Below are 8,384 nucleotides of genomic sequence, written 5' to 3' on the forward strand. Positions count from 1 at the left end.
ATAATAATTGACATGTTGTAAATATTTGCAGAAACTATGGAGCACTTCCGAGACGAAGAAACAGAAGCGATGTTGGGGGAAATAATCGCACAAGGAAGTGATGAAGTTGCGTCATTTCTCAACGAGACCGATGGTCAGGAAGGACTGGATGAAGAAGAGGGCTATGTTCATGATGGCTTAGACCCATTAATGCCGGTACAAGAAGAGGACTATGTTCATGATGGCTCCGGTGACACAATGGAGGTACAAGAAGGAGACCGTGCTGACTGCTCCGGTCACCGAACCGAGTCCGGCCAGGTATATATATATATTAGTTAAGCTCGTGCTGACTAGTTAATTGATGCATCCATTGTTTTGGTATATGTACACATATTAATTACTCTCGTCTTTCTTCCTTATAATTTCTAGCCCTCCGGATCGAGCACAACTTCGGTAAGGAGACGAGGCCCGAAGAAAAAGTTGAGCTCGGATGAAAAGTTTGAGATCATAGAAATCGCGCCCGACGGCGAACCGATTGAACCCATCCGGACAAGGAAGGCATTTTCTGCTCAGTGCGGGGTTCTTGTTAGGGACAAGATCCCGATCAGCATCCAACAATGGTATAAGCCTGCTAAGGATGAAGACCCTGGGGTGTCTTATGTCAATGATATGCAGAAAGAAGATCTTTGGATTGAGCTGAAGGCAAATTTCACCCTACCGCCAGAGGAGGATCCGGAGATGCCAGTTAAAGAGCAATTAATCAAGTCTTGTGCTCTTAAGAAGATGGCAATCCTAATGAGGAGGTGGAGGAAAGAGCTGAACCAGTTTGTCGAGAAAAAAAAGACACCAGAATTCATCGGCAAATATGAGAAGATCAAAGATCACCGGCCCGCATTTGTGGCCCACAAGACATCGGAAAAGAGTAAGAAGATGTCGGTGACAAACAAGCAAAATGCTGCGAAGAAGAAGCTTCACCATCGCACGGGGTCAGGTGGCTACCTCAAAGCCCGGCCTAAGTGGTCCAAGGCTGAGCATGATCTGCTTGAAAAAGGGATCGAACCAGAGACAATGCGCTGGCCAGACCGTTGCCGGACTTGGTTCTTCGGAGCTGGCGGAACCTTGGACCCTGTAACAGGGAAGTGTCAGTGGACGGACGAGCAACTGCAAACACCAGTCAAGAACCTTCGACACTATATCGATGCAGCACAGCGAGGGACGTTCCTTCCAAACAGGGAGAAGGACGAGCTCACAATGGCCCTTGGGAATCCCGAGCACCCTGGACGGACACGAGGCACGCCAGGCTCCATTCTGTGGAAGGTTGGTTTTCCGGACGCAAGGGGTTACAAAACCCACGAGAGGAGGAAGAAACTGGAGCAGGACCAAATGCAGGCGCTGCACGAAAGGGTAATGGGGCTAGAGGAACGAGAAGAGGTACGAGAAGCAGCAGATCGCAACAAACGACCTGCCGAAGCTTCCCCCGAAGCTACCCCGCCATCTCAGCGGAGAAGCAGCATGGCTTCCACCGAGCTGCTTCAGCCGGAGCATGTCTTGACGGCTCCTGCCAGCTATCCCGTGGATGGTATCACGGAGTCTCAAAATTGCCACATTATGGCACGATGGATGAATTTGAAGGTCAAGGCGGCTGTTGGCCAAGTTTATCCTAGTAGACCCGGCACAACTTATCACTGCCAGCCGATTCCAGAAGGATTTGCTAAGGTGATGGTGGATGAAATAACGGAGGGATTTGAGGACCTTGTGCTTGAGCACCCTACCGGTGAAGGGGAGACTAGGCTGGGTTCTGCTCTGAAGACTCCATGCCTATGGCGGAAGAAGCTCATCAACCTTCTGAACTGGACGCCTCCGCCTCCTTCTTCTCCTCCGGCGAGTCAGGGCACTCCGCCTCCTTCACCGCCTCCTCCTCCGGTGAGTGACGATCAGGGCACGCATGGCGGCACTCCGCCTCCTCCTTCGGCGAGTGACGATCAGGGCACGCATGGCGGCACTCCGCCTCCTCCACCGCCTCCTCCTCCGGCGAGTGACAATCAAGGCACGCGTGGCGGCACTCCGCCTCCTTCTCCGGCGCGTGGCAGCACTCCTCCTCCTCCTTCTCCGCCTCGCCAGCAAGGGCGGAATAGACCCGCCGCCGCCCCGGCTGCTCCGGCGCGTCGTAGTCCTTCTCCTCCGCCTCGTAAGCAAGCACAAAAGAAGACAGACGCCGCAGCCACTCCGTCTGCTCTGGCGTCTAGCAGCACAAGAAGAGGAGAGAGGCAATACAGATACGGTCCACCTCTAAAGCCTCTAGAGAAGTTACCGTACGAGAGGACCAAGGAGGAAAACAATACGATCGTGCAGGCCCACGTGAAGGAGTTCTTTGAAGGGGTGAAAGCAAAGAGACATCCACCTCGGGAGGAGAAGGTAGATCCGGTGAAAGCAAAGCGCACTCTCGATGCCCTGAGGAAACCACCAAAGTCTCCGCCGAGAACCAACTATGAGCGCATTACTGAACAGATATATCTCCAAGCCAAGCGGTCGGGAACTACTGTCAGTGATAAAAGGTTAAAAGAACGAGCAAAGGGGAAAAAATTGCCCAGCTCGGCGAACAAACACAGCAATCGTGCCCCCCGCTCAATGTGTCTAATCCTCCGGGGACGGTGGCCGGTTATGGCAATCTTGAAGATTACCTGCCTGACGATGCACTTTCTGATTTCATGGAGGTGGACGAATTCAGATACGAGTACGGGAAGCCTCTCGTCAAAGATGAAAAATCTCTGACAACAATGATGCGAAGATTCCATAGTTGGTACATGAAAACCTGCAAAGAGTCTGAGGGGAAGAACAGTTTGTATCTGAACATTAAAGAGGAGCACGACCTCGTTTCAAATGATCTGTTGTGTGTTCCATTTGAGGAGTTCTTCGAGTTCTTAAATCAAAAGGCCCTCGATAAATTAATGGTCTTTTGCTACTGCCTGTAAGTACTATTTCTGTCATTAAGTCTCTATATATAACTCGGCTCTTTCATTGCATGTATTTATGATTAATTATCCTCAATATATTATGCAGATTGAAGATCGTCGAGTGCAAAAAACAAGAAATTTATGATATTGGGTTCATTAACACAAATATCATAGATGTATCTCTGGTTAAAAAGCACGTCGAAGGCCGAGGACAACTTGCTACAATCATTGATCAAAAATCAAAAGAAAGATACCATACTCTTTCCTTACAACGGCCCGTGAGTGTTACTGTCATGTGCATATTCGGTTTCCCTTATTACTCGAGCGAGGTTATAGTAATGTAATTGATGAGTTATGCATGCGTGCGCAGGTACCACTATATTCTTCTGGAGATTAAGCTTGAGCGTGGACTAGTAACCGTCTTAGACTCGAGACGGAAAGATCCCAAAACCTATGCGGACATCACTGAAATGCTCAGCAAGTAAGTTCAATCGATCATTATCGCACCATATCGGCAACTTTTTGTTCATTTCCTGATATCTCAAGTAATAATAATTATTTTCTTTGTCTTGCAGGGTTTGGAATAAGTTCACCGCACAAGCTCCGAGACTGCCGAAGGAGCTGCGATATACATACCCGAAAGTAAGTACTACTGGCTAGCTAGTTGCGCGCATCTCCCGTTGATTCTATAGCTATACTTTCATCAATGCCATTTATAATGCTTCATTATCAGTTTGATTGACCTCTATTTCTCGTAAAGTGCTTGTGGCAGGAGGAAGGGAATGATTTCTGTGGATACTACATGTGCGAGTTCATCCACAACGCGACTTTGAAAAATAAGCGGGGCTACTCTAGAAGACAATATGAAGTGCGTAAGCAATAATATTCATAATTTCATTTTATTACACCATCATTTCTGTTGAGTTTCATTCATATATATGTATTAGTTAACCCCCTTCTTCAAATTAGACGTGGCAGATGCGGGATGAACTCCTAGAACCAGATCACATGAAAGCAATTCAAGAGGAATTGGCGGGATTCTTTCTTGAACACGTCATCAGTAAAGCCGGAGAATACCATGTGGAACTTGATTTCAAATGCTAGGGGTTTGTAATTAAGAGATCTTATACATGTATGTAGCCGGTAAAAAACTTGTTGTTCGACCAATCTCTCGGAGAAGGAGAGTTCGATCGATCTTCTCTCGGTATGCATGACGAACTTGTGTACTGAATGGTTCTCTCGATCACTTATGTATATATACTACGTAGCGTCGACCAAGCACGGACATAAGAGAGGACACTTCTCTCTATTAATTAGCTAGCTAACACAATATACGAAACACCTAAATTAACCCCCCAAAACCCCCAACCCCCTCCTTTAAAAAAACAAAAACCCCAGCCACTGAAATGCAGACGCGTGGATGCCTTTTGGTCCCGGTTGGAGCCACCAACCGGGACCAAAGGCCCCATGACTGGGCTCGGCGAACTGGGCCATGTGAAGGAACATTGGTCCCGGTTCGTGTTTGAACCGAGACTAATGGGTGGAGGTATTAGTAACGACCCATTGAACCGGGACTAAAGGCCCTTACGAACCGAGTCTAATAGGTGTTTTTCTACTAGTGCCCGGCAGCGCCTCCACCATGCCCGACAGCGCGCCCACCGCAATGATCTCCATCTCGCCGGCCGGTTGAACAGAACAGCCTTCTCTAGCTCTCTGGATCTGGATTTGTGGGTGGGTGTCGCCGGCGGCGAGGATGGGCGTGGAGTTGCAGCCAAGTCCTCGTCGCCTGGTGGCTGCTGTTTGTCTTCGTGGTGGGTGCGCAAATATTTTTGGAGGCTACTTCACACTTCACAGCAGCATCACCAGAATGAAAAATCTCCCTGAAAACACAGAATAAAAAATCGTAGAAAAAGACCGGATTTGGTCAACAGAGAGCACGAACTGTGTTGGCACGATACTTTTAACTTTTTAATGAATTATTTTTCAATCAAAAGAATCCTGTCCAAATCAAAAACTGTTTTTCATATAAACATGGTCCAAGAATCGTAGAAAAAGAATCATTTGCACACGATCCTAAGACCAAGAATCACCATAGGCACCTCATGGTGGGTAGAAACAACGTCTCTTTCTGGACAAAGTGTCGATTTTATTCACTCAAAATAAAGTATCAAAAGGTCCAAACACAATAAGCACACGTCTGGTCTTTGCATATCTAACATGCACACACACAAAAAATAAATAGTAAATTATATAAGAGCAAAGTTATGCCTAAGGGCATCTCCAACGGTAACCCATGAAATTTCTCCCGCATCCGTCCACGGACACGGATGCGGGAGGCCGCCATCCAATCGTAGCCGCATACATTTCAAACTCTTTTTCAACAAACCGGATGAAATTCATGTAAACACGGCCAAATTTCTTATAGATATGACGGATTTCATACAAACACGACGGATTTTCATTACACTTTGAACATTTAGAACAGAAAAAAGACATGCCCCTAAACCTATCCTACGGCGGGCAGCATCCGGCATCCAAGCCCCCGTCGTCCTCCATCCGCCATCTCCATGATCACCGGCGGTAAGACCTGTGAAGCAAATGTGTGGTCTCCGGCGAGGAAGAGTGGACCACGGGAGACGGATCGGCCCACATGGGAGACCAGGACCTGCCGCCTCCCGTGGCCTACTCATCCTCGTAGGAGTCCGCGACTTATCCATCACCAGTGATCGTGAGGTCCACGGTGGAAATGGTGGCGCATACACTATCGCCGTCCCACCGGGCTACCTAACAGTTCGTCAACGGCGCATAGGAGGCGTAGCTGGCGTTGTTCTCCTCTGCAATCGCTTGGAGCCGCGCCTTGGCGGCGGCCGCTTCTTGGCGAGCGGCGACTTGAGCCTGGACGGCTTTGTAGATGACAAGCTACTCCACAACGAAGTTGGGGTTCACCATGGCCATGGCCACCACGGCATCCTCGCTCGTGCGTTTGTCGTAGATCTGGTCCTCTACCAGCCGATATTGCGCCAGGAGGAACATGTTGTATTGTTGTTCCTCCTACGCCCGCTGGAACGCCGACAAAGGCGTCGGTGCAAGCTGCACCTCCACCATGGCGGCGTTGTAGTGCGCCTGCTCCTGCTCCATGGTGAAGCCGGCGTGCATAGGAGGCGCGGGAGCCGGGACGGTGTCATCAGATCCCGTCTCCACCGTTGAGCCGGGACGGTGTCATCTGTTGAGCCGGGATATATACTACTCGTAGGTGACCATCAAAAAAGTTCAGGAACTTATATTCATGGCTTAAACATGTGAAAAACACCTTACCAAGAGATTAAAAACTATACAAAGAACCCCTAGTCATCATCCAATTCTTCTTGTCCCAAAGGAGCAACATAGCCATCATTTACGTAAGCCTCGTCATCATCTGTATCATCATTAGATTTGAATCGGACATCTTCAAACTCAACGGGTTTTATATTTTTTATGACTGAAACATCAATGTTGGATCCTTCGTCATCATTTCTGCACCAACTAGTGATCCCTTCAGGTACTGTAATTTCTGGCACTGTAATTTCTACATCGACGACATCAAGTACGTCTGCCGCACCACCTTTATCAGCTTCAGCAGCTTCATCAAGGCCTACACCATTTAAAACAGAAGGAGCAAACAAATTGTGTGGATTCATTTTAATAACAGCTGCCCAATTAGGGTTCTTCACATCTCTCGCATAGAAAACCTGTTGAGATTGGATGCCTAGAATGTAAGGGCCTCCCTGGAATCGGTCTAGAGTAGTGTTAAGGTCAATAATTCCATATTTGTCCTTCTTATACCCCTTACTCTCAGTTATGTTGGTAGGAGGCACATCAAACCAGTCACACTGGAATAGAACAACCTCCTTATTAGGAGGAAAGACAAGAAATATGATTTTCTTGATCACCTTGTAATAATCAATATTGTCTGTTGTTGCATATCCCTTGACTATGACGCCACTATTTTGGGTACTCAAGTCCTGCTCTATATAGGAATTCCAAAAAAATATCCATTCAGAACTGTATGGTTGTATACACGAGCTAGGTGATCAGGTTCTTTAGCTAGTGCATAAATAATATTGCTCACCTTCCCATCATTGTGGAGCTCTGTGATCTGTTTCATGGAACAGAATATGTGTGAGTGTAATGTACAACGTTGGTACGTTATTACGAGGAACATTAGTGAAAGTGCGAAAGAAACTTACCCGTCTCTCAAACTAGCCAACAAACTCCTGTGCTACTTTTTAGGATTAGGAGAATTGTTACTTGTGAGCTCCTCAAGATGTTCACTTCAAAGAGAAATGGTTGTTAGTTGAACAGGTAAGTATTAATGCATATCATGATGTGAAATAAATACATATGTATCCTTACTCAATCCATGGCATGGTTTCCTCACAGTTTGTTATTATGAAATGCCTCATTTGATTAATCTTAGCCAAAGATAATGATTCACAAACAAAACCTTTCTTGGAGTAATCAACTGTACTCATTATGCTAATCCCTGTTGGTGGTTGATCTGTACCTCCATCTTCATGACATTCAGACTGACTTAGCTTGGTAGGCATTCCATCAAGGAATCGATTGCAAAAAGTTATGCTCTCTTCAAGTATGTACCCCTCTACAATAGAACCTTCTAGTTGAGCCTTGTTACGCACATATCCTTTGAGCGTACGCAATTATTGCTGAATTGCATACATCTATCTGTACAAGACAGGCCCTCCCAATCGATCCTCTTCAGCTAGATGAATTGGGAAATGCATCATAATATCAAAGAATGCTGATGGAAAGATCATCTTGAGCTGACATAGAGTTTATGGAATTGTTTTGCTCAACCTCTCCAAATCTTCAGCCCTTAACTCCTTGGAGAATAAATCAGAAAATAATTTGCTCAGTTGAAGCAATGGGTTAATAACATTCTCTGGCAAAAGCTTGCACAATGCAATAGGAAGAAGTTTCTGAAACATAACATGACAGTCATGAGTTTTGAGTCCACTAATATTGCACTGATCAAGGACTACACATCGCTTAATGTGTGAAGCATAGCCATCAAACATCTTAATGCTCTGCAGAAACTTGAGGAGCATTATCTTTTCTTCCTTTTTTTCAAAATATAGCAACCTTTCTTTATTTCATACTTATGCTTACCGGGCTTTGGATGTTGGTCCTTCCTAAATTTCAGGTCCTCCAAATCAAGACGAGTCTTCACACCATCCTTTGATTTCTTATCCATCTCAAGCAAAGTCCATAGAATGATGTCACAAATGTTCTTCTCGATGTGCATAACATCCAAATTGTGCCTAAGAAGCAAGTGCTTCCAATATGGGAGCTGGAAAAATACACTTTTCTTCCGCCAGTTATGCCACCTATTAGTTTTCGGTCGCTTTCTCTTGTTTGACCGTCCAAATGGTGCATGCTGAATGCTATCAAGTT

The 8,384-nt window shown here is 46.3% G+C and overlaps 1 pseudogene; it reads right to left on the minus strand.

Annotated features, from left to right (window-relative positions):
- The window catches only part of LOC119339378, a 23,114-nt pseudogene extending 18,507 nt beyond the window's left edge, over nt 1-4,607 (minus strand).
- Nucleotides 4,608-8,384: the final 3,777 nt, after the last annotated feature.

This window comes from Triticum dicoccoides, chromosome 7B, assembly GCF_002162155.2.
Source record: "Triticum dicoccoides isolate Atlit2015 ecotype Zavitan chromosome 7B, WEW_v2.0, whole genome shotgun sequence".
NCBI lineage: Eukaryota > Viridiplantae > Streptophyta > Magnoliopsida > Poales > Poaceae > Triticum > Triticum dicoccoides.